This window comes from Anser brachyrhynchus, assembly GCF_964034855.1.
Source record: "Anser brachyrhynchus genome assembly, chromosome: 2".
Classification (NCBI taxonomy): Eukaryota; Metazoa; Chordata; class Aves; order Anseriformes; family Anatidae; genus Anser; species Anser brachyrhynchus.
The window spans coordinates 89,625,362-89,653,329 of NC_137695.1; the positions used below are offsets into that span (position 1 = coordinate 89,625,362).

At 37.2% G+C, this 27,968-nt stretch overlaps 2 long non-coding RNA genes across 2 annotated transcripts in view; both read right to left on the reverse strand.

The window, feature by feature from the left end:
• The window catches only part of LOC308191289, a 179,652-nt gene that overhangs the window by 84,328 nt on the left and 67,356 nt on the right, over positions 1-27,968 (reverse strand). The window lies entirely within an intron of this gene.
• LOC308191288 lies at positions 3,226-27,961 on the reverse strand. Its single transcript, XR_013947864.1, has 4 exons — positions 27,853-27,961; positions 23,948-24,050; positions 21,107-21,233; positions 3,226-3,942 (listed from the first exon to the last, which is right to left on the reverse strand). It is a non-coding gene; the product is annotated as an uncharacterized lncRNA (long non-coding RNA).

Below are 27,968 nucleotides of genomic sequence, written 5' to 3' on the forward strand. Positions count from 1 at the left end.
GGGGGTGAAATTAGATGATCTATAAGGTCCCTTCCAACCCAATCCATTCTATGATTCTATGATAAAATCATGAGGAGAATATATATATCTATTTAAAAAATTGGTAACAAATTTATGCTTCATTTGGATTTTATGGTGAAATCATCCTATACATTTTTGCTCACCACTTAATACCACTCTGAATCTAAACCTTCAGAAGTAAACAGAGTTCTGATTTCTGCCTCTTGCATTATCTCTTTTCTAACTTTTTATGTTCAAGGATGAATATTTTCAAGCTCTGTCTCATTCTCACAACGTGAAGAGCTTTGTGAAACAGCTTTTCAAGCAACATTTCAATGAACAGAGCTCTAATGATTTCATTAGCATAATGGCTGCTCACAGATTTAACTGTAACTGAGCCAACGCGTTGCCATTTTAGTGATATTTAACAGAGTTCATTAACCCTGAATGTATTTATTTATCACTGCTGCACTTAAATTTTAATGCAAGAAATCCACAGGACAAGCATTTACTTGCAAATTTGGCAATTTTCATATGTAAACATTTTCAGAAGGAGTTCATATATTTCTAATATAAAAAAGCAGTCTTGAAAGAGAATTGGATAGTACTGCACACAGGTCTCTGAATACATACTTCATAATAACATATAAACATCTAAAGAAGGTGGAGAAGACTCAGTAAAATTACCTTTATTTCTGGATCAAGTCTGTAGAATGAATATTTAAGAATTATGCTGACTTCTACTTTATTAACAAGCAGATTTTAGTCATTCATTCACTCATTCATTCATACGTTTTATGAATATTAACAAGAGAGTTTAAATGGAAAAAGTCTTACAAAAAAAAAATCCATCTAGTTGTGAAAAAGGGTATCACCATCCTATGATTCAAATTGGATTTTTATTTAGAGTAAAAAACATATCAAGTGTAGTAAAGAAGACAGTTTAATGCTACTGCAGTAGTTCTAAGAGAGTAGATAAGAACTTCAATTGAAGCATTTAAAATATTTCAGAGACACTTTGCATTATAAGTGCTCACATAGGTGGCCAGCAGAAGAATCACCCCTATTCTGTAACTTTTTTTCTTCTTTCTTTAAATAGGAATAAACAACTACTTATTATATCAGCTTCAAGTAATTATTTCTATGTGAATATTCTCTCTCAAAATCCTTAGAAAAGCCCTAGAAGCAAGCATTCACACATGGAAGAGGGTTAAATAACAAGGGTTGCCCTGAAGCACAATTCAAAGCTTTATGTTGCTTTCTATATGTAAAATCAAAATATGCAATTTAATATTTCATTTGCTGTAGCATAAAGACTAGTTTTAACAATTATAAGATTTCTGATGTTTTTCTACAGGCTTCTGTCAATTGTGTCTGGCAAGGAGATGGTATTTTTTTTCTAGATGGGAATCAATTAAATTACTAAGAGAAAAAGAAACCACAAAATAGGTGCCTGAGACTAAAGAAATTCTGGCACACATTCTCTGGATGTTATCCTTTTGAAATGGTCCTCTGGACCTACCAACAGCCATCAGCGTCCCACAGTAGCTGCTGCATGCCAGTCTCCTTCAGCTGCTGGCTATAAAGCACCACCTCATGCTGTGCAATATCCTGCTGAAGAAGTCAGGAACACACTAATAGAAATGTCTGTCCGTCCTTCCCTGGTAGTGCTACATCTGTTCAATAGAACTTGCCACCTTCTCTGCTAAGAGCAGGCCAGTTACAGTGGAAGTCCACAAGACCAACACATGTCAGACATACTTGGTTCTGACTTGTTTTGGCCTTTCTGGAACTTTTTATTTATTTATTTATTTTATTTTATTTTATTTTAGAATATTTAGCTACAACAGCAATTTCTCCAATGACCAGGTGGCTATGCCTAATTTATTTTCTTATCTTTTTATGCTCTAAGCATAATTTTTGTATACATAGTAGCAATAAACAGCTATTCTGTTTAAAATGAAATATTCATAGCTCTAGCATAATAATATCATATAGAGAAACAGACCTGGCATGACAGCAGAGGCCTTGAAAGGGAAGATACAGGATGCGGTGTAGAGGAGCGCAGGCATGGAATGATAAAAGGCAGATTAAAAAAGACTAAGGTGTAAAACATGTTAGAAAACACACACAAAAAAATAGCTCTAAGTAGACCCCAGAGTGTGAAAAAAACAGATGTCATTATATTACTGTGGTCAATTTCAGACACTTCTAGCAATGAAGAGGAAGGACACCCATCATCAGCATCACTATCCTCTTGATGAAGAACCTGGGACACTTAACTCCCTGTAAAACCCCTCCTCAATCTCCACCGAGACTGAAGTTGTTGACCTTAGCACTCAGAGGGGATGAGAATCAGTGAGTATAACACTAGAAAAAGGGGCTAGGTACTAGAAAGTGCATATTACAATTTTAACTATATTGCTATTACTTATTGTTTGTTGTTAAGCCTTTTTCTCCAATAGAATCCTTTTCTTTATTTTCTCTCTCTCTCTCTTGTTTTCTTCTTTTCATGTACTAACTAGTTCTGTACTAATAATCATTTGATTATGCTGTTAAGATTTCAATTAGACTAAAAATAGACCCTTAGCTTTGCAAATAAGAAGTTTCCTTTTTGTCAATTCAAGATTTTGAGTGTAACAGGCTATTTGAATAATGTAAGAATAGTCAAGTGGAGATGTACATCTGAACTACCTTAAGCTTCCTTTAGAGTGAATAAAACTGACTTTAGAGTCAAAGTGATCAACAGAGTAATAGATGTAATTCATCTCAAAGCAAATATTTCAATTATTTCCCGTGTTTCAAGTGATTATAAAGCAAACTGCAATGTGTAGCTTTGACAGAATGTCTACGCTAAGGACTTCTGAACTTAAAGAGATGAGTTTCATTGTGCTTACCTGTTTACAAGTTGGAAGAACTTAGCCTGGTATGTTCTTTATTATCAATTTATTGCACCCATGTTTTGGGTGATTGCTTTAGTTCTTGCTTTAGATTGCTTTAATTCTTACCAGTTTATTAGGCTCAAAATCTTCCTTGCTACTACGCTCACCTTTCCACTGCACATTTGGCTCTTAACCTGGGACAAGCTGTCAAGTGTCCTATATCCTGTGCTGGGACAAGTATGATGCTGACACTGGTAATTTCTTCTTCCTCATTCTAGGGACCATTTGGGGTAATTTTTCTATGTTTGATAATATGCTCTACTTGTGTTTTTCAGTGGTCCATGACTCCAGCGCTTGCAGACCAGTTTCAGTGGTCTGTAAATAACAATGGCAACAACACATTTTCTGCACTGCAAGGTTACAATTTAATGTATACATAGATATATATATAGAGAGAGAGAGACATACATACATACAGGAAGAGGGTTTTTTGGTTTGGTTGTTTTCGTTTTTTTCAAAGAATTTTCTTGTACAGCATAGTATTCTTGCCATGTTAGAAAGAAAGATCATTTATAGAGGAGTTATAAAGAATCAATTTCCAGTAATAAAGAGGTGTGCATAACTAGGAGGAGAGCAGAAGGGCAGATCAGTAGTCTCATCAAACATAGTCACTGATGAAAGAGCTTGACTTTTATAAAACAGGGTGGAAAAACATGAAGGGGAAGACATGGAACACAGGTACTTTTCATTGATGAAAGGGATGGAGTAAATGTTTTCTTCATGTCACTAGGGACAGAATAAAACATAACAAGGCTTATTTGAAAAAAAAAATGTAGTTGTAAATATATATGTAGTTTTCCTAATAAAGGTTGGAAAGCATTGGAATCAATTTCCTAGAAATGTTGTAAAATGTCATTCCTGGGTGGGTCAGAATAGGCTGGACAACCACAATTAGACACAGTGCAGGACAAACTTCCTTGGAGATAATAGCTGGACTTGGCAATCTTTTGGATCCTTTCTATTATTTATTTTTTCTCTCCATAATTCCTCAGGCAAGCAGCTGTGAAGACAAAAAGTTAGGATTAGAATGGTCAGCTACAACAAAATTAAGAATAATTCTGGACCAATAAATAAAAAAATGGAAGTTTGTGAGAACCTGCAACGCAGTTCAGGCACCATAGGTTTCAGGACATAAAAGAGGTAGTTTGATGGTGCCTACAAAGACTCTGCATTTCACTGTAAGAGATTATATTATTTGCTCATTTCCAAAGATATATCAGCCTCAATGAGGGAGCATTCCCGCTGTATCCAGAACCAAGCAGGGTTTAAGTGATCACAAAAAAAGGTACTATACTCTTTGAGATTCTTTACTGCAGCTTTGCAGAATGGTTGTGTATTGCATTTATGTGGCAAGGATTTGGTAACGGGGGCTGCTGGGGTGGCCTCTGTAAGCTGAGCCCAGCAGCTGCCCCATGTCAGATCAGAGCCAGCTCCAGATGGCTCCAAAAGGGATCCACCACTGGCCAGAGCTGAGCCAATAAATTATGTTTTTTGCGCCTCTGTAAGTGCATATCTAAGAAAGGGGGGAAAAAAAGAAAAACAAACAAACAAACAAAAAACACTGCTGTGCAACAGCAGCTGGGAGAGAGGAGTGAGAAGCAGCTCTGCAGACCCCAAGGTCAGTGCAGAAGGAGGGCAGGAGGTGTTCCAGGCTCTGGAGCAGCAGTTCCCCTGCGGCCTGTGGAGAGGCCCCTGGTAGATCAGGCTGTCCCCCTGCAGCCCATGGGTCCCACGGCAGAGCAGATCCCACAGCAGCCCACGGAGGAACCCCTGGTGGAGCAGGTGGATGTGGCCTGAAGAAGGCTGTGGCACATGGAAAGACCCCGCAGGAGCAGGCCCCTGGCTGAAGCTGCAGCCCGTGGAGAGGAGCCCACGCAGGAGCAGGGGGTCTGGGGGAATCATATCACAAAATCATACTATGGACGGGGTTGGCAGGAGCCTCAAAGATCATCTAGTTCCAACCCATGTGGGACCCATGTTGGAGCAGTGTGCTCCTTAAGGATGGACCCCATGTTACAGACCTATGTTGGAGCAGTTCTTGAAGAGCTGCTGCCTGTGGGAAGCCCCCACAGGATCAGTTTGGGAAGGACGACATCTTATGGGAGGGACCCCACGTGGAGCAGGGGCAGGCAGTGACTTTGAAGGAGCAGCAGAGATGAAGTGTCATGGACTAACTGCAGCCCTCATTCCCTGTTCCCCTGTGCTACTCGGTGGGAGGACCTGTAAGAGGGTGGATGGGGGAAAGTGCTTTTACTTTGCTTTTAGTTTCTTACTGTTCTAGTCTACTAGTTATAGGCAATAAATTATATTAATCTCCCTTAATCTCCTTATGGTCAGTCTGCTTTGCCCATGACGGTAATTGATGGGTGATCTCCCTGTCCTTATCTCAGCCCTTGAGCTCTTTTCATCGTATTTTCTCCCCCTTTTCCTTTGAGAAGGAGGAATGAGAGAGTGGTTGTGGTGGGGCTCAGCTGTCCAGGAGGGTAAAACCACGACAGACGGTAAACCCAGATCTTATTTTACTTATTTTACATCATTAGTTCTAGCAACAGGCCTGATTCCAATGGCGCCCTGTAATCAGATTATGTGATTTTAAGCATGCGTGAAGTCTTCTCTGAAATAAAATTCACAGTACTTTACAAGCAAATATTTTTTTATTGTGACAATGAATCACTGCAAATGTTATGTTGCTCTTCATGAATCATACACTGTCTTCTATAAACAAGTATGAAATGGATATTCATTGGATATATACCTAAAGGGCTTGTGCTCTTGTTGAATTCTTGAAATTATATTCACTAGAATTATATTTTTCAGTGAATTATGAAATTCAAAACACAATTAAGTTACAAATGCATACAAGTAATATTTTTTAAAGCAAATTAATGCCAGCAAAGCTACCATAAATAAGTACACACATGATCATCTCCTTACGCCTGATCAGAACAAATATCTTCTCTACACTCTGAAAAAATAATTCTGAGGAAAATGTAAGACTAAGAAAATTAAAATAAAGTATATTGTATTACTTATTAATGCTATGTTTCCTGGGCATTTGTTTTCTTTTTCTTTTTATTGAATGGCTACAATATCAAATCTGTATTAAACATACAAATCCAAGAGCACTATTAATATTTAAAACTTCTCCTTAAAAAGAAAAAAAATATATATATATATATATACACTTATATATATATTTCTTTCTTAATTAAGGAAAAGGTGGGTTGAAGTTCAGTGGCTAGAAATGCTTACCCCAGGCAGAGAATGGGTAGTTAGCTGCTGACAGTGTTTGTTGGAGCACTTCAGGGTTTGAATGTGATCCCCTGCTTCGTGGCAAGCCCAGGTGTGTTAATGCATACTGCAATGATGTTAAAAGGCTTGAAACAGTGATGGTGTCAAACTAGCTGTGTCACCACATTCAGAGCATTAAAATGCAGTTACAGGTTGAAAAAAATGATTATGAAAAATACCATATTCTTACCCAACTGATCTAATTCCCATATGCACTTGATGTGCTTACTTGACTGACTAAAACAAATGTTTTGTAATGTTAGCACTACAAAATGAAGACAGCTCTCTAGGATTGCACAGGATTTAATTCTGGCTCATATACCACAAGCAAACCCCTCAGATGAATTCCAGCTGTGGAACAGTTATTACTGATGATGATGTAACAGAGGGGAAGAACAGGTTCCTAGCAGAATTCACAAGGTAGGCAGGTAAAAAAATCATCAGGTGCATGCACACACACACATGCACAAATCAGGCAGTCATTACAAGCCAACAGAGAATATTTATCCTAATTATTTTCGTCTTGAATGTTGATGTCAAAAGTGATCTGTCTGTCAGTCAATGAAAAAAAGATAGAGGTCTTTCTCTGAGAAATGGGGAATGTGTGTGCTTCGTTGTCCTGGTTTCAGTTAGGATAGAGTTAGTTTTCCTTCTAGTAGCTGGTAGGGTGCTATGTTTCAGATTAGGATGAGAAGAGTGCTGATAACATGCTGATGTTTTAATTGTTGCAGAGCAGTGCTTACACCAAGCCAAGGACTTTTCAGCTTTTTGCTCTGTCCTGCCAGCGAGCAGGCTGGGGGTGCAGCAGGAGCTGGGAGGGGACAGACCCAGGACAGCTGACCCAAACTGGCCAAAGGGGTATTCCATACCATCTGATGTCATGCTAAACAATATATCGGGGTGGCTATCTGGGGTTGAGGGAGGCCAGCTGCTCGGGGATAGGCTGGGCATTGGTCATCGGGTGATGAGTAATTGTATTGTGCATCACTTGTTTTGTACACATTATTATTAGTAGTACTATTACCATTATTATTATTATTATTGTTATTATTATTTTCCTGTCTTAATAAACTGTCTTTATCTCAACTCACAGGCTTCACTTTCCCATTTCTCTCCCCCATCCCAGAGAGGGAGGGGGGAGGGTGAGCGAACGGCTGTGTGGTGTTTAGCTGCCAACCGGGTTAAACCACAACATTCGTATATGTGAAACTTCACGTTAGGAATTTAAAACAGCCTAAAATTAATGTTCTGAATTTGCACCAAAATGCTAATCCCCATCACTTCAGCACAGTATTTTTCTGAATTAGCTGTACCTTTATGAAATTATATGAGTGAAGTTTTGTAAGTATACCTTCTTAATTAAAGGACTTACGCTTTTGCAGTGTGCTTAATAACTTTAGTTTCGGAATCTTTTTTTTTTGTTTGTTTCTTAAAGTCAGTAGCACAAGTTATTTAAATAATTATCTACCTACCTATCTTCCTGTAATCTGCAATTCTTTCTGAACATTTGTATCAAGCAAAAACACATTGCCATAATATAGACACATGTTGGAGCCAGAACCATCTACTACTGTTCCTTGATTCTTGCTGCATGGTTCATACAAGAGCCAACTATAGGGAAGTAAAGGATAAGGATGTTGTGTATGCAATCTGTAACTATTTCTGAGACTGCTCACAGTCAGTATGGGTGCAATACAAGTCTCCATACATATTTCTGCAGGTTCTCCAAATCTAATGCCTCAAAGTACTTCACACCTACTTGTCTTTTTTGAACTGAGAGTCTGTACCTTACAGGTCTGTGCCTTAAGAAAGCCTTGATGCACCTCATTATCAGAAACCATGGCAATTCATTGTAGTAACAAACTCAAGATACATGTATATAGTCTGCTTTAAAATTCACCTTGTAGAATCACAGAATCATAGAGCGATGTGGTTGTTTTACTCAGGTGGGCAGCTGAGCTCTACCACAACTGCTCTCTCACTGCCCCTCCTCAAAGGGAAAGGGAGAGAAAATGTGATGCAAAGGGCTCAAGGGTTGAGATAAGGACAGGGAGACACCTCATTATATATATAATTCTAAATATAATCCATCCAGTGTAAATCCTAAATATAATCCATCTTTGAATGGAGCAAGGTGCGGTTCATGTGTAACTATGTGACCAAGTAGTAAAAACGCAGGGCTGAATTAATTGAATCATAGAATCATTAAGGTTGGAAAAGACCTCCAAGATCATCTGGTCCAACCATCACCCTACTACCAATGTCACTGACTAAACCATGTCTCTATGCACCAAGTCCAACCTTTCCCTAAACACCCACAAGGACGGTGACTCCTCCACCTCTTCCCTGGGCAATCCATTCCAATGCCTGACTGCTCTTTCTGAGAAGAATTGTCTCCTAACTTCCAACCTAAAACTCCCCTGGCGCAACTTGAGGCCATTCCCTCTAGTCCTATCACTAGTTATCTGTGAGATGAGGCTGACCCCCAGCTCTGCACAACTTCCTTTCAGGTAGTCATAGAGAGCAATAAGGCCTCCCCTGAGCCTCCTCTTCTCCAGACTAAACAACCCCAGTTTCCTCAGCCGCTCCTCATAGGACCTGTGTTCCAGGACCTTCACCAGCTTCACAGCCATTCTCTGGACATGTTCCAGGGCCTCAATGTCCTTCTTGTACTGAGGTCCCAAAATTGAATACAGTACTCAAGGTGTGGCCTCACCGGAACAGAATACAAGGGGACGATTTATCCAAAATATTCTACAGTCTTGTTTAAGACATTTTCCTCACAAGATGGGGCTGCGTGTTTGAAACCCTTGGGTTCAGAAGATAAATTATCTTGAATTTTGCACATTAAAGAATGAGAGATATTGTACTAATCAAGGCATTGTTTGTTGTGTGAAGCCCAAAAGAGTGAATATTTCTGGCAAGCTTTGAATGCTTAGGCCCTGTTGGCATCCCAGCTCATGTCCATTGTTCTCATTATGGGTGAGAGATTTTCCAACATTTACTGTATACAGGAATAATGCTTAAATAATTATTCTTACAACTCCTAACTAACATGAATACAAGTTGTTTGTGTATATCCATGGAGCGTTATATTTAGAAGCATGTCACAAAGCTCCAGTGATGTTGCTCAGTACATCTGCATGCCCCCTAGAAAGAACTATGCCTACCTTTTCCCCATATATATACATACACACGTACATGCAAAAACAATGCAGTCATTTTTATATTAAAGAAAGAGTGATTTTTTTTTTTCTCTGAAAGAAATTCAGAATCTTTAAAAACACAACAACAACAAAAATCTTCTCTGGAGGCATGCCAGATGCCTTTTCTCCATATGGTGAAATGTTGAGCATTTCATTTTAAATTCTTTACCAAAATCCGTGAAGTTTGCTACAATATCAAAACTCAAAGGCTTAGACATATAGTGAAAAATTATCCAGTTCATATGGTTAGTAAGGTTCTACTGCATAACCTTGGAACAATGAAATCTTACAAGTTGATCAGACTAGTAACAATACACCAAAACATACTGGCAGATAGCAGCTAAATGAACCAGAATTCAATGAAATTATAAATAACTGACTGCTATTGTATAGTCATAAAGAGGAGGAGCAACTATAAATCACCCCTCAAAGCTTTCTTTTTAAATTTCAGACACTGTTCAGTCCATTATGATCATCCTAACTTATAAGCAATAAAATGTTTAGTGGGACGATTTAGGGAAGCAGAATATATGAGAGAAATTAAGCAGCTAATGGTGAATTGCTCAAGTTATAATTTACTAAATATTGTTGCAGATTCCTTGTGTCAGGTTGCAATAAAAGGAAGATCTTCTTATATTAATTTATATTGATTAATCAGCTCTTGGATAATAACTAAGGTTTTATGCAACATGAACCCACTATTTTAAGCTGGATGCCTGAGATTCGACACTCAAAATCTAACAGTACCTGCTACTGTAGCCTGAAAGTAGGCAGTCACACTTGAATATTGGCCTGTTGATCTGCTCTTGTGGTTCAATAATTAATGCCATTTGTTACTTCATTCTGATCAGTCCTTGTTTTTCTGAGAAATTTGCTAAAAATGAAAAGGATGAAAAATTAAAACTGGGCTGCATGAAGATTGTTCTAAATACTGCTCAAGAGTACAGAGGAGTAAAGTAGGTAGTTATTTATCTGAGTGGCACATATTTACTTGAGGACGCTGGACACTTTATAATAATGCATACCACCTCAAGCTAGGAAAGTGTGACTAAAGGCAGGACTGCAAATGTTGCTGTGTAAGCCTTTTCTTCCTTTATTCAATCCTTTATTTGTAGTGAAAAAGGGAGTAGAGAAGAAATTATAAAATTCTTGGTGTGCTACATTTGATGTTTTGGGTTTGCTTCTACTGTTTATCTTTAAAGAGGCCTTATGTGGTTGTTGCTCTAAGAATAAATAAAAAATAAATAAAAGTAAAAATATCAAATAAAAAATCTAATAATTCACATGTTTTCAAAGGTGTTTTTGTTTTGTTTTGTTTTGTTTTGCTTTGTGAAAAGCCTTGGCAGATTTTTATAACTAGCTATGAATAAACAGCTTGAGAGAAAGTCACATGTGCACACCAGATTCAAAGAGAATCCAAACCAAGACATACTTAATAGCTGATAGATTAACTTTGCTTTTTGAGGGAATCCACTTTCCTGTTCATTATCCTTCCACAGTATGGAAGAGAAAGAACCCTGAAGAAAATATTTTTAAAATAATGATAATGACTATTATCTCTGTGTATTTTTAATAATAAAATTATGCAAGATAAAAACTGGAGTAACTCCATTAAATCTAACGGGGCTATGTGTTTGATTTACAGCCTTTTCAGATTGTTCACATTGTTGCTGTGATATGTGGCACTTCCAGGAAGAGCAGTACTGCACCAGGAAAGCTCGATAAAGCCCCAGCGTTACAACGTCACCTTGAGAGGAACTGGGCAAATAAAGTAATGACTGCGTGTTTCAGTAAGTGTTTGCAGTTTTAGCCAGTGACCACTTAGAAGTTTAACTTAGGATCAATATATCAAATTTCATTTGTGAATTCCTGAACTTTTTAGAAAGAGTTTAAAATTAACTTAAAAATGGATAATGGATTTCTAATTATATGCAGTGCTTCCAATGAAACAGAAAATTAATGTCAGAATAAGAGTCAAAGCTGAACTCTTCCAAATGCACATCTGATGGGATTTAACCAGCAGGTTGAACTGTAACTTTTAGTTAAAAGTTTATAAAGCCACATTTTGACATCCAAATAGCTCAATGAGTGGAAGAATGTCATACGGTGCATGTGTTTCTCCATACAGTTTGGACATTTCAGATCAAAGTATGAAAATATCACCTAGGGCAGTGACTGGCCCTTTATTCTATTTGTTGGCAGTTCTCTTTAACTAATTTAGTCTCGCTCTACTCTTTTTGGAATAGAGTTGGAACGTAATGGTGCTGAGAAAGCACCCATAACCAGTGGATGGTGCCAATACGTGCTTTGGAACAGTGACAGACAGAGAAATCTACATGATTTTAGAAAAATACCCAGTAGGCATGATATGAAAGTCATCCTGCTCTCTGCATCAGCACTCTCCCCTGGGCTGCTGAGGGAAAGTGCAGTTCTTCAAGCATAACTTTTTACTTTTCCAGGCAAAGGATAGAGCTATCTTCTCACATTTCTAAGTGCAGGAAGTGTTGATACTGTTGGGCAAAAGAAGGCCTTTTAACCTCCTTACCACTCTTTGAGGTACCTTCAATAATCAGACCAGTGTGTTTAGAAGGAAAGTCCTTCTTTCTTTACTCTGTACTTTCCTATACTGTTACAATTTACTAAATGCTCCCCAGGGGTCAACTTTATGTAGCAGTGCTGTGCATTATGCAGTAACTACCATCACAGCACTTATACCAGCACTAGAAAGAATTACACCTGTAACATTCTCTTTGATTTTACACAGTGAACAGAACAGTGTTCTCTGCATTGCCTCCAACTTTACAGTATAAAGAACTAGAATGACTTACTGCCCTCCTTCAGATTCAAGAGAAGGCAGATTTTCCCTTGCTGTTATAGATAAATAAATAAATAAATAAATAAATGCTTTTACCCATCTTCTGTTCCAGCTGTAAAGATGTGGCAAGCAATGTAAATTGAGTATTCTTGGCAGGTAACTTCTTCCTAATATTTATGGGTCAGGTTGTCAGACATGAACAGCAGGGTCAGCCAACTTCTTTTCTACGGTAAGTGACATACTTTTCTACTTGTAAAGACCTAAGTGATTTTGTGCTCTGGTCACCTTATCCCTGTGTTTTTCTGTTTAATCTAAGAGAGACAAAAAGAAGGATCCCTTGATCTTAGCATTGAAAGAATCACTTTGCCAAAACTCTCCTCTGTTGCTAAAACTCGGTAGCACAGATTTAAGGAGCAAATCAATAGACTTCTCAGAAAACAATATTTTCCATCAGGATTTATTCTAATTTTTCATAGATTCATATATCCATATTCCATCCTATGATTTGTCATCTCATTAAATGATTATGTGAGTATAGATGAAAGTTAATTTAATTCTCTTGAACTCTTACTTGTAGAAGAATGAGGGGAACTATGGAAACCTTACGGGGATATTGGCTGTCTAAGCACAGACATCCAGTGTCTAGAATATCCTGATTTATCTTTATCTACACTCTAAATAGGTGTAGGCTTATGTTAAGATCTGTAGTGCATTTGCCAATCCTATGCAAACACTTGAGATACTCTAGGGAATCTAATAATATCAGTAGACACCTTTAGCATAGGCAGTTAAATTATTCCCCTATTTCTGAGCACTGTGAAAGATTCAACTAGAATCAGCAAATCATAGCTTAGAGATGTTACTTTCATAACTCCTGTACCAAAAGTGCAGCAATAGGGATGAAGTTCAAGTATCTTCTGGTTCATCTCTTAAAATACAGTTTGCATAATAAGAGAAAAAAAACACTGCTACTTAAGCTATGTCCTGGTATTGGAGAATTACGATGGACAGAAAATATTTTCACACTTCCAAATGCTGTATTAACTAAAAAACTAAACCATCTTGTTGTCTTCTGCAGTATCAGATGAAGAGGATGAGAGGAAGCAGTTTCAACAGTTATTCTACCACACCACTGGGATCTAGGCTGGTTACAGCACTAGCAGTCGTTTCTGACCTGTTTCCAGTCAAGGATTTTGGCTGTTGCAGCATTTGTAGGTTGGTACAACCCCTAGTCTACCCTTGCAGCTCAGGAAATAGGAGTGAAACCTGCTTTGTTCAAGAATCACACTGTCTTTGGAGTCATTTTTTTATCTGTTTAAAAAAGCTAACCACAGAAATTCAGAGCTCTCCATGAACTTCATTTAGACTTTGAAAACTGAAAACCATTTAATTAGTCAACTCACCTATATGTAATACATATTCTGAATGAGATGGAAAGAGCTGCTCAAGGCTGATGTTAGATTCTACCTCTACCTTTTTATGCCTTGTCTTTAACTGGTATGTACTTCAGTTTTCAGAATAATTGCGACATTTTATTTTTGTAATACATAGAAAAATATAATTTTTTCAACAGAGGGACTGATCCAGTTTCTATTCAGATCAATGGAAATTCTAACATTCTTCTGAAATTGTATCAAGCCCTTAATAAGTAAAAATTTATTTTATTTAAATAAAATATAGAATGATACTATGGCACAGGAGGAGGTAAAAAATAGTCTTTTACTTTGAAATGCCTGTGTGCAGGTTCTCTCCATTTCCAACAGACACATTAGCTTCACATTTTAATTTTGTACTTAATGCCAAAATGTGATAAAAAAAAAATGTTCCTCATTATGCTGAGCTGTACTTGCATAATTATTCTTCAGGCTTCACTTAATTATATGCCCCACCATGTGTTACTTTTCAGCATCCTAAGTGGTACCACCTTACTGCTAGGAATATTAAACAATGAAAGGCAACACTCTTTTGTTTGGTTACATAGCATGCTGTGTCTGAATTCAGTCTCTTCTCACAGGTCCCCCCTCCCAGCTTCTGAATTATATCCTTTACAAGTGCTTCAAAGAAGGGCACTTATAGCCATGCTTGCTCTGCAATGTTAGGGCTGCTGTGTGGCTTTTAGTGTTTCCTGTATCCAAGAACTGTCCCCATTAGTCAGAATGAAATAATAATGATTAGGAAAAAAAAAAAAAAAAAGATGAAAGATGAAAGAGAAGATTGAAAATAACAGGAAAAAAAAAAAAAGGAAAAAAAAAGAAAGAAACTACAGAGATTCTGAAGTTTTATTTTAGGTCATTTTATTTCTTACCATGCCAAGATCACACACCAACAACTGAGATGAGGACAGAGGCATTGGAAAAGCTATTTATCCACAAACGGTATTTCTTAGATACGTAACACTGTATAACCTGAAAAAAACTGTGATGCTTAAGAATCGGTGAAGAAAAACAGGCAGTGACTAAAAAGGAACTGAAGATTTTGCTCCAATCCAATTGGATGAGAGTTCTGATCATGTTTTGTATGTCTCATCATACACACACACACAAAAAGGAAAAAAAGAAAGGGGGGGGGGGGGGTAACACACCCCCGATCTCTTATGTGTCAAGCACTGAGATAGACTAACCAACACGGAAATTATATTTTTATAGAAACAGTTTTTTTTTCCCTTCCCTTCCCTTCCCTTCCCTTCCCTTCCCTTCCCTTCCCTTCCCTTCCCTTCCCTTCCCTTCCCTTCCCTTCCCTTCCCTTCCCTTCCCTTCCCTTCCCTTCCCTTCCCTTCCCTTCCCTTCCCTTCCCTTCCCTTCCCTTCCCTTCCCTTCCCTTCCCTTCCCTTCCCTTCCCTTCCCTTCCCTTCCCTTCCCTTCCCTTCCCTTCCCTTCCCTTCCCTTCCCTTCCCTTCCCTTCCCTTCCCTTCCCTTCCCTTCCCTTCCCTTCCCTTCCCTTCCCTTCCCTTCCCTTCCCTTCCCTTCCCTTCCCTTCCCTTCCCTTCCCTTCCCTTCCCTTCCCTTCCCTTCCCTTCCCTTCCCTTCCCTTCCTTGCCCTGCCCTCCCCTGCCCTGCCCTTCCTTGCCCTGCCCTGCCCTGCCCTGCCCTGCCCTGCCCTCGCCTTGCCCTCGCCTTGCCCTTGCCTTGCCCTTGCCCTCTATTCGTCTGAGAATTATTTTAAAAGTCTGATCTGAGAAGCACATTAGCAATGTCCAAGTCAGTGAAACAGATGGGATTTTTACATGGTTAACACTATTCTTTACTACCCAGAGAAGCTGTGAATGCTAGGCTACTGATAAAAAAAGTTGGGTTTGTGTCATAGGGATATATTAGGAGTGTACCTGAGACAGGAAGTTAATGTTTTAACCAAATAAAAGTTCACTTTGTTTTATTTTATTTTACGGCTTATTTTGTATAACAATATTCCAAATTATATTCTTAAAACAAAACCCCTTTTAAAAAAAAGAAAGGCAAAAAAAAATAAAAAGCAACATAAACGTTGCTTTTTTTTTTAACACATTAAGTTTTACTGATAAATAATCTTGTAAAACAAAGCAATCTATCAATCGTTTCCAATCAACAAATCCTAACATTTAATCACAGATGTATTCACACTTCAACATGGATCCACTTCTGTCTTTAAGCTTCTAATTAGTAATTGTGTTGTCAGAATGCAGAATCGTGAATCAAGGCTTTTCCTGTGCAGAAGATGATGGATTCTTGTACTTAACCAATCAAAAGTTTATTTACTTTTTAAAGAACACGTCTTTCATGTCTTTTAAAAGTAGGATCAGGTAATCAAAATGGAGGCTTTTTACCATTTTAAATCTCATTTTGAATGCTATACAAAGTGAATAATTGACAAATAATTACTGAAAAAGGCACTTCCCTCTAGGTTGTGGACTTCCACAGACATTACCTGATACAATGGATTTATTACTGTAAGTGCTATGGGTCAAAATTTGTCACCCTTATTTACATTTTTTTCAAATGATGTATTTTCCTTCCCAGAATGAAGATGAATGCAGAAATGGTGGAACCTATTCTTACTGATTCACTGAACAAGAAAGAAAATAAAATGTAAAGGCTGGAGAAGCTGAGGAGAAAAAAAATCTGGTAGTTTCTCAGGTGAATATGTCGAAGTTTAGATAGTTTCTTTTTAACAAACCTCATATGGAAACTGAGCTCCGATGGACTTCTGCCTGCCAGCTAGGTTTACAACCAAAACTTTCCCAGTTTGCAATCATTTTTGAAGCTTTGAGTCCCCTTTGACTTCTTGATCCTGCATCGTGAAGATAGCTTGACAGTCATCAAGACTACTGGAAAGCTAGTGTTTTATATGTGGGTGAATGTGGAAAAATAATGCCCAGAGTCAAAGGCTGAGAGTTTAACTTTTTCTATCCCAAGAAAATAGTTCCTTTCACAAGCCGAAACTGCTGTGGTAGCTGTTTCACTGAGCTACATAAAAATCTGAACTGTATAAAAAGAGACACCTTTACTTAAAATGGTGAAAGTGGATTTATTTACTAAATATTATTAATAATCATGTTTATTATAATTAATAATATTAATATTTTGGTGTATAGATAGCTGAAGCTGTCACAGTGTTTTTCAACATCTCCTCTATAAAGTTTTCCAATGTGTTGAAAGGACGTTATAGTATACATTTTGTATTGTCATTGGCTTACCTCAAAAGGATGTAAAATATCCATTGCGGACAAAATCTGACTGCTGTATTTTGAAATTCTTGTATGTGCTATCATCATCAGCACCATGAAAGATTAGCTTTGTGAAATTGGAGGGCTTTCCATTTTCAAGCTAGGTGTACTTTACTGCGTGGTTTTGTGAATGATGCTTTTCTTTGTTTGCTTGTTGTTTTTTAATATGAAATAGTGTAAAGGCATTTGGGAAGTAGCTGAAAGGAATTGAATTCTTCAAATTAAAACTTTTCTAAATATTTCATGCTTTTCTGGATGAATAATTGCAAATATTATCCAATGATCTTGTCCTGGCCATAGACAGACAATGATGTTACCTTTCATAATGTGGCTCTTCTGCAAGCTGAACAGACTCTCCCAGTTTCCCAGCATTATAGGAAAAGATACAAGCAAAACTCCCTATCTTCAGCTGTTTCTTACCATCTCTTTTCTTGAACAACTGTCCACAAGAGGGCAAGACATAGTACGGATTAAAAACACAACCCCAAAAAATCTATAAAAGACACCTGTTTCATAATTTGATTTTGACATGGACTGGGATTTTTATGAACTGCAACTGTTATCATTTGTAGAAATTTCTATGTCTACGACAGTTAAATTTTGTACAAATTATGTGCACCCATAAGGCTTAACTGACAGGCAATTAGAAATGACAAGCTAACAAAAATGGCCACAAAGTAGTGTAGTTCATAAAGACTTATTTGAAAAAGTAGATTTTGTTTTAAACACAAAGAAACAGAGAGTGCCTCTCACACAGTCACACAAATCACAGAAGTGCTATCACACAATAGTAGTAAGAGTATTTTCAAGTGCTAAGTAAGAAACTTGTCTTGCAAAAAAAGTTTTTCTTTTTTTTTTTTCCCTAAGACCACCCTGTACCACGATTCTTTGTAAAAATTCAACTTAAAAATAACACAACATTCCTTATGCATTTTTTTTCCCATTATATCAATATGCTGTTGTATCCAATATGCTTGTGACAGCTAATGTAAGGAAAAAAGAAAAGAAACTAAAAAGGAGTAAAAAATAATATCTCCAGTAAATATTCCTGTATTACTCCATTAAGAAAATGAATAAGGTTCTTTTGTTAAACTTTTTCTTCATCAAACTGACAGGTCTTAAGAAATCTGATCTGGTGACCAGTCACTAGCGGAGTTCTCCAGGGATCCATTTTAGGACCTGTTCTTTTCTATGTTTTCATAAATGATCTGGATGTAGGACTCCAATGCATGCTAAGTTTGCAGATGATACTAAATTAAGGAGGATCTGTTGACTCCCTTTTGGGTGGAAAAAACACTTTCTCTTTGTGAAGAGTGATCTCGACGAATTGGAAGACCGGACAAACACATACTGCATAAAATTTAATAAGGGCAAGTGCCAGATTCTGCACCTGGAACAGGACAACCCTGGATACGCACTGGGGACAAGTTGTTGGAAAGCAGTCCTGTGGAAAGGGATCTGGGGGTTTTGGTTGATGGCAAGCTGAATACAAGTCAACTGTGTGACCTGACAGCCAAAAGGGTTGCACGACGCACAGCGTTGCTAGCCAGATGACGGAAATGATTGTTCTGCTCTGCTTTGTGCTGGTGCAGCCTCACTTTGAGTACTATGTGCTGTTTTGGGTGAATGAGTCCAAAGAAGGGTAACAAAAATAGTGAGAGCTGTAGAGGGGTAGATGTATGAGGAGTGGCTGAAGTTACTTAGTTTGTTCAGCCTAGAGAAGAGAAAACTGAGGGGAGGCCTCATGGCAGCCTACAGCTTCCTCACAAGGAGAGTGGCGGGGTAGGCACAGATCTCTGCTCTCTGGTGAGCAGTGATAGGACATGAGGGAATATCATGAAACTGCGCCAGGAGGGCTTCAGACTGGACATAAGAAAAAGGTCCTTTACTGAGAGGATGGTTGGGCACTGGAACAGGCTCCCCAGGGAATTGGTCACAACATCAAGCCTGCTGGAGTTCAAGAAGTGTTTGGACAACACTCTCAGACATATCGTTTGTTTTTTGTGTAGCCAGGAGTTGTTCTCGATGATCCTTATGGGTCCCTTCCAACTCAGGACATTCTATAATTCTATGAATCAAGTAGATTTTGGGACTACCCCCACAATAAATAAATAAATAAATAAATAAATAATTCTTTCATTCTTTTCTATACACAGAGTGTGATTGGATTTAGCACGTTTAAAGGTCAGGAATGAAGTTCCTTATCTGACCAGCCCAATAGCTGTCTATAGCAGCCCTCCCGTTTTGTTTGTCTTTTTTGTTTGTTTGTTTGTTTTTGAAACTGTTGAGCATGTCCCCTCACTAACTGCATAGTAGCTTAGACAACACAACTCAGCTACTGTCCTGATCTCCAGTCTGCCCATCTTCCAAGAAGCCCCCTCAACTATTGCTATATTTTGCAGCAACACTTTCAGAGAGGCAAAGGTGCTGAAAAAGGGGAAATCAAACTGAAATTTCAGTTAAGCTTGAAGTTAGAAAAGCTGAAGTCAATATCGATTGTTCAGGCAATATAAAATCCTACAACAGAATTTCTACATCTTGCTTTTTTGTCTTGATAAAAAGCTCTGACTATATGATTTAGGAACTATATGATCTCAGAAGTTTTTCAAACTGACTTGGGCCAGAATTATGAATTTATCATATTGTAAAAATACTTCTAAACTATTCTGGGGTGGGAGGAAGTTAAGAAAATAGGAAAAAAAAAAGATGAAACAAAGAAACAAAATAAAACAAGAAACATAAGAGATCCATAACAAGACAATTACAACATCAGTTGTTTTTTGTTTTTTTACAACAGATGCTGAGCTTCATGTTTTCCATAAACTAGGTAGATAGTGTGCTAAAATAGGGTGTTTTTTCTTTTCTTTCTTTCTTTCTTTCTTTCTTTCCTTCTTTCTTTCTTTTTCTTTCTTTTCTTTCTTTCTTTCTTTCTTTCTTTCTTTCTTTCTTTCTTTTTTTTTTTCTTTCTCTTTCTTTTTTTCTTTCTTTCTTTCTTTCTTTCTTTCTTTCTTTCTTTCTTTCTTTCTTTCTTTCTTTCTTTCTTTCTTTCTTTCTTTTTTCTTCTTCCTTCCTTCCTTCCTTCCCTCCTTCCTTCCTTCCTTCCTTCCTTCCTTTCTCTCTTTCTTTCTTTCTTTCTTTCTTTCTTCTTCTTTCTTTCTTTCTTTCTTTCTTTCTTTCTTTCTTTCTTCCTTCCTTCCTTCCTTCCTCCTTCCTTCCTTTCTTCCTTCCTTCCTTCCTTCTTTCTTTCTTTCCTTCTTTCCTTCTTTCCTTCTTTTCTTTCTTTCTTTTTCTTTCTTTCTTTCTTTCTTTCTTTCTTTCTTTCTTTCTTTCTTTCTTTCTTTCTTTTCTTTCTTTCTTTCTTTCTTTCTTTCTTTTTTCCTTCCTTTTCTCTAATAAGAGAAAAAGAGAGATGGGAAAAATATTTGGATTGATGCCCAAAGTCCCATTTTAAGGTTTGAGTTTTCATCCCAGCTACCTAATGGTAGAGAGAGACAATGGAAGAGAGAGCGCTATAAAAAGTTCAATATAGATAAAAAATCTACTGAAAGAGCACTGTTAAAGTCACAAAATCAGAGACAACAAAACAATTAAACTTGCCTTCCTTCATATGCAACATCATGCAGCCTTTAAATACATCATGAAGGGGGGGGGGGGGGTGGGGGGGGATTTACCTAAACCTTCCCCCACATCATTCAGGGTATATGAAGAATGGAACTGAAGTAATGAACAGGTCTTTAATATTTTGGTTACTTTTGCTGTGTCCCTAGGCCTCATGCATGCTATACAAACCCTGAGCTGAAGATGGAATTATTCATTTCTTTATGGGCTTCCCTACAGTGCATATTACATCCAGCTCTGTGAGTTTCAGAAAAGTTAATTTATCTCAAAAAAAAATCTTGCTGAAGTGACAAGATAATATATTCCTCTTTACAGATAGACAACAGAGGTTCACAAGCAACAGTCAACTTTGAGCTACCCCAGCCCCAAGTTGTGCTTTTTGTTGTTTTTTTTTAATCGTGTTTCATAATAATTTGAACCTTCAAATACATCAGCCATTCACTTTAATAGCAGCTGTGACTGCTTGCTGCTTCTTCATCTCAGTCCCCAGGATCTCAAGGTGGCATTGAAGAATGAGAAGAACACAGTTACTTACCATCTGTGAAACATTTGATGTGAGGGAAGGTGCAACATCACGCAGGAACTCTGGTAGTCAGTTGGACTCTGCTTCTGTAAGCCACAGCTTAGCTACTCTGAAGGAAGGCCCCCTTTTGTCTTCCAACCTTTGTAAGAAATAAGGTAGAAATACCATGTACAATGTCACCCTTTACTTCCCAGGTCTGAGCTGGAAGCATTTTTGTCTACTGACTGAAATATAAGATCAGTTTAAAAACAGGTGTTCACCTCAAGTAGAGCTTGCTCATAATTGTGTGTCATTTAAAGGAGTGAATAAGATAATGGACAAACTTCATTATAATGTTTTTCTAAATTTCAACCCTTTCATTGATGTTTCAGCTCCTTGTCACCTCTTTCTCTTCTCTTGATTTTCTCCTGTTCCTCCAGATTCTAATCAGGTGCTTTGTTTTGTTTTGTTTTGTTGTGTTGTGTGTCTGCAGCTGCTCCCCCTGCATGTTTGCTCACTCTGTGTAGGTGCAGTAACTGCACTTAGTCAGCATTCAAGACTGTAAGAGGTTTAGGCAAGATCAGTGAACACAGGCTTCTAAGGTATATAAGCTTTTACTGAGTATATGCAACCCATATTTTTTCAGACCTTTCAATATGTCCAAATATGCATGAATTGTCACAAGAATGACAAAGGTACAATGTCCAAATACAAATGATAGCTCTGTGAAATACCATGTCCCTGACCAGAGTGACAGTGTGAACCTTTCAAATAAAATATTTTAAAGCTAAAACAGTACTTATCTCTAATCCCCTCTTCCTCTACTGTTGGTCTTATAGGTAGGTGATTTAGATTTGAATAAAAGCGTAAAAAAAAATCAATCAAACAACAAAACAAAACAAAACAAAAAAACAACTTACCACCATCTCAAATCCTGAAAGATATAACCAGCATAAACACATTACACGTAGTTTCACAAAATTACGAATTTACAAACTAGGAGCATGATGGAGTGTATTATTTATGTTTATGCAAATTGGTAACCAGAATAAGCAATCTTTTTCAAGTAATATAAAATATCATTTGGCAAGTATTTTCCGGATAGCTAAGTGTCCCAAGTACTAGTAGTTTCAAAAGGTTATTCCTTTATACCTCTTCATTATGATTAAGCTACCAGATGCATTACTGTTTCTGGAAGCCCACAATCACATCATGTGCACATACACATATACAAGAAAATAGTTGACATGGCAATACTTAAAATATAAAGCTTTGTCTAACTTGACTCTTGAATCTTCAAAGATTACAAATGCTCTGAACATAGCCAAAGCTTTCATTGTCTCAATAATGGCAATTTTGTGCTCATGCTATTGCCTTAGACTGAATAGATACATAACTGTAAGAAGTCCCACTGATACTGTCAGGTTTGAAAGTTAATCTTCCACACATTTTTTTTTTCAGAATTATTATCAAAAATAATCATTTTTGAGCTACACTGCTGCTAGCTCTGTTAAACTTGCAAGTACATTATAAATCAAGCTTGTTCGTAAATTTCCTATATACTTATTATATAATTAACTATTGCAGTGATAGTGATACTATTGCAAAGAAGCAACATGATATGTAGGAAGAGGCTAATACGATGACTTGGGTTAGCAAAGCCAAACAGCAATCCTCAGTGAAGAAAACCAACCTCCTTCTTTACTTTTATAAATCAGAAATTTCTTCAGAAAATGCAAAATTCCTTTTTAAATAATAAGCCAATCTTTGAAATAACAGCAAGAATGGAAAAAAAAATGCTGAAAATATCAGACAAGATTCCTTTCTGTTTCAGCATTCTAGAGAGTTTATCATACATGCAGGCATACCCAAAAACACTTACATAAAAAATTAGTCAAATTCGCTTGAATATATAATGTTATTCACAACATGGCTATAAATAATAATGATCATGAATACTTAGGTCTGATTTCTCAGGAGGTCCCAAAATGATTAGGTCAGTCTTGCCAATGTCTTCATAAAATCCAGCTGTAGAACTGAAACTTCTACTGCTTTTGTGAGTGCATCTGCCACGTTTGGGATCACAGCAATTGCTAAAAGAATAACGCCCCCTTGTAGTAATTATGACTAGGGATATTCTCTGGCCTGCTTCAGCAGCTGACAAAAAAAGAATAAGTTTAAAGACAAGATAGACTTCTATATAACATAAAATGGAGCAACACTTTACCACTGATAAACAAGTGGTAGGTATGCCTTAAAATGTTTTGAGAACATTATTCATGCTTGTGTTGAACAATGATTCAAGTTCTGAAGTTCAATGATATAGAAAATGGGCTGTGAGACAGGGAAAGAAGTAACCCTCACTCACACCTCTGTGGGTAGCACCTTTTACACTGGTTAGGAAGCCTGTAAAACTTTGTTAGAAATTGAGTCCTAATGGCTAATTCCAATTGCAGATGTTTCTTTGGCACCCAGCCACCAATGTAATTGAAAAACTGGATTATTCAGCTGTATCACAAGAGATTATTTGTATCCAACAGGCTGCTTCTAGTAAGTACCATGAATTGGCTTGCACAAAGTTATGATAAAGTATGTACATCATATGGCTTCCCCATACTATAATACTGAGTTCACTATATTATGAAAACAGAAAACATTTAAATACCTTTAAATTTCTTTTTTCAACATAATAGCCCTCCATGCAAGTGATTGCAAACAATTATCCAACATAACCATTGTGTGACTAATGAAAGAAAGAAAGTGGAACTCTTTTAACTTAATTCTTTCAGTCAACTCTGTCTAAGATCATCCAGCAGTCCAACCACATTTTACAGACAGCAAAATAAAAGTCACTGGAGAGGAACAGTAACTCACCAATCAATAAAATCTCCATGAGACATTGAGCTTGAAGTTGATTGACTTAAAGAAGTCTTCAGTTAGTATCACATTAACCTTCTCACAGTTTTTCCTCTCAGACCTTTAAGGCATAAGATACATTTGGTGGATTGAGAAATAAGACTCTTCATCAGCTGTAATTATTTCCTGAAAAAATAAGTTATCCTATCTTGCTTACACAGAGAAAACATTGCATCATATTCCATGATACGATATTCTAGATGATTAATTTCTAGTACAACAGATTTTTAATTCTAGGTCCACAAAAAATCCCTCTGACCACATGGCCTTGTGAAGATGCATCTAATCTACTTCCAGAGTAGTCTCACAGAAGTAATCTGTATTGCTATTCTGCAATAACTGTTCTAGGTTCTTTCTTCCCTGAAATCTTATCTTATGCTATTCTACAGCCTTTTTAAGTGCATGAACAATTTATTTCAAATCCAGAGTGAAGTACAGTGTGAATAAGATAAGGAACTTATGTAGAAAATTCTTATTTCAATACTGAACTCAAATTCAAAAATAGGAATCCATAGAGAGTATTCTAAACAGGATCTTTCTTTTTTTTTTTTTTTCATTAAAAAAAAAAAAGTACTCCAGGTAACATATTTTCTTTTCATTTTTGACTGAGATTGTTGGATAGCAACATTCAATCATGGTCTTATGCATAGATATTAGTCGTCAGCTGATCAGTTCCCTGCAGGGCAGAGCAGCCCATGCCATTGCATATGCAAGGAAGGTCTTTGCGGGACCAAAGCACTCCAACTTGGCATTGCTAGTTGGTCGAGGGAAATGATTGTCCCGCTCTACTCTGCGCTGGTGCAGCTTCACCTCGAGTACTGTGTGCAGTTCTGGGCACTAGAGTATAAAAAGGACATTAAACTGTTGGAGAGTGTCCAGAGGAGGGCGACGAAGATGGTGAAGGGCCTAGAGGGGAAGACATATGAGGAGCGGCTGAGGTCGCTTGGCCTGTTCAGCCTGGAGAAGACGAGGCTGAGGGGGGACTTCATCGCAGTCAACAACTTACTCGCAAGGGGGAGTGGAGAGGCAGGTGACCTATTCTCCGTTATCACCAGTGACAGGACCTGCGGGAATGGTGTGAAGCTGAGGCAGGGGAAGTTTAGGCTCGACATCAGGAAGAGGTTCTTCACCGAGAGGGTGGTTGCACACTGAAACAGCCTCCCCAGTGAAGTAGTCACTGCACCAAGCCTGTCTGAATTTAAGAAGCAATTGGACTGTGCACTTAGTCACATGGTCTAAACTTTTGGGTAGACCTGTGTGGTGCCAGGAGTTGGACTTGATGATCCTTATGGGTCCCTTCCAACTCGGGATATTCTATGATTCTATGATTCTATGAACTTTACTGCTGACTGGCAGCTTTCATTTCTAACCTTTATTGAGCTTGGAATTGTAACCTCAGTAGTCACTTTTTCCTCAGTAGGAAAAACAGATGCATAGTCCTGCCGAAGAACATGCATGACCTTTTACGGTTTTAAAAAAGGACCTAATCTGGAAAGTGTACTGCATTACTAATACGACACAAAGTAGAACTACACAATTCAGGTCCAAAGCAGAATAAATGGGTCTTCAATTATTAGATTTCTTTGGCATGTTTGAAAAGTCATTCCCCTGTGCATAGATGCTCTGGCTATGACCTGGGAGAGTGTCCAGTGATGACTCATCTTTTAGAATCATTGAAGGGGGAGAAAAAGAGGCAGTAAAAATCTTGAATAAACCATATAATTCATGTCATAAAATACAATTGATAATTCTCATGTAAGTTATGCTACATGAAAACCATTTCTAGATAAGAAAAGGCAGAAATTTCACACAAGGTTATGACACATTCACTACAGAGATTCATACAGCATAGTTTATTGTGGACAAGCCACAGCCATCAGGGTGAAATTTAACACTGATAGCATGAGGTGGACTATTTCTATGGCTCTGCTTGCAATATTTGAGAGAATCATACAGCCTGATGCAGCACATGAATAAAGCAAAAATAACCAATCTGTAACCAAGTTTTAGGACTGTGTCTATTAAATCATTTTCCTAATAAATACAATCTCTTTTTTGATATCTTTATAAACATATACTTTGTACCTCCCTGTAACACTAGCTTAAGATTTAGTTAGTTCCATTGACTACAAGATATTTGGGAGGATTATATTTGTCTCTAAATTACTAATTGATAAAATTAAATTCACCTATCAAGTGCCTTGAATTGGAATAGGCAAAAGTATGGAGAAATGAAAAGTGATCTATATTTGTTATCTGCTTTCCTTCCAAACCAGGTGATGCTGCTTAGTGTTCTTTTTTTTTTTTTCCTTTTTTTTTCCTCTTGTCTAATTTACATTTAACTTGACTGCTGATAATGTGTCTCTAATTTGTAATTTCAACTGATTACTGATGACGTACATGGATTTGAAGTGAATCCTATAATCAGCCTTCATTTTCAAGAGTGACTTAGGATTTTGGTTGCCCATCTGAAAAGGATCTGATTTCTTTTACAGAAATTATCAGAACATTCACCATCTGAACCTGTAAAGACCCTTATAGTGTGTGTCTAATAATTGAATCACTCACAATCATTGGCTACTTCAGACAATTTAGCTCCATCACCTTTAAAGGCTTCTGCATTTCTTTTGTTTTACAGGTTTTCTTTGGTTTTGAATACATATCCATCATGAACTCCTTTAAAGTAATTTAAACTGTAGTAGTAGAAAACCTCTCATGCAATGTAATTTACATATATATATATATACATATAAGGGGGGTCATTTTAATCATTTAAATTATATTTGATTTATTGTATTCTTTTTTTTTTTTTTTTTAACTCAGAATTATTGCTGTGCTTATGATATGACATCAACAGAATAGACCATTACCAAGGGGAAATGCCTTCCTTCCTTCCTTTATTTATTTATTTATAAAGAGTGACAGAAACCCACACAATCATAAAACATATAAATGCTAAAATGCAGTCAGAAGTATTCTTCTCTGGTTAGATGACATTATTTCTGTAAGAGTTCTCTTTAGCTATGACAGATACCTTGTATGCACGTAATAATTTGGATGGTGCAGTAAGTAAGGTGAAAGTTGTGTCTCTTACCGTTGTGGAACTGCTGCACTTCCATTGCCAGGAATGACAGAACCTATCCAGTTCTTCATCCAATAGAAAAACACACTGCCCATTCTGATAAAATTCTTTTAAATCTGGTACTCTTTATCTCCTTTTTATTCTGTGATTAGTAGTTAACATTAGCTGTTTGGCAGTCTGAATTATCATGTGTTCTTTTCAAATTCAGTTTTCTCTTTGTCTCAGCCTTGTGAAGGTATTTGGTGTCTGCTTAGTGCAACAAACACTTTCTAGATGGCTTTTTACTGTAAACAACACTGATTTTAGTCAGAGAACTTTTCTCAGTGCAGGTGCTTTTCAGGGTGTTTTGAACACCTAATACAGTCAAGGTTAGCTTCTTGTCTCAACAGTGTTAATATACATAAGCAGAAAACAGGGAAGAGATGGGGAAATATTCATTTCAAGAGAAAGATTCTTTAATACATTGCAAACATTCCATGCTGTATATATATATATTACTGTAATATATTGAATATCAAAATCCATTTTTTATCTGGCTCAGTATTTTTTTCCGTAGAAATCTACATAAATACTTGTATCCTAAGCACATTCTAAGTGCCATCCTCTTGACGTGTCTTTGAAAAACAAAAACAAAAACAAAAACATCATTTTAACATAAGATGCTAAAAGCATAGTTATTTGGAGCAGGCAATAGCAAGTGCAGATTAACTGAATAACTATTTTCCTCTTAAACCCTGTAAGAGGGAAAGGAAACGGAGAAAACAGAAACAGCTTAACTCACCAAAAATCAAACCACTGCATTGCCCTCTTAGCCACTGAGTGGTTTGGGATGTAAGACCGAAGATTACATCAGTACAATAGAGGCTCCTTCCTCTCTCTACAATCACAAGCTGTACA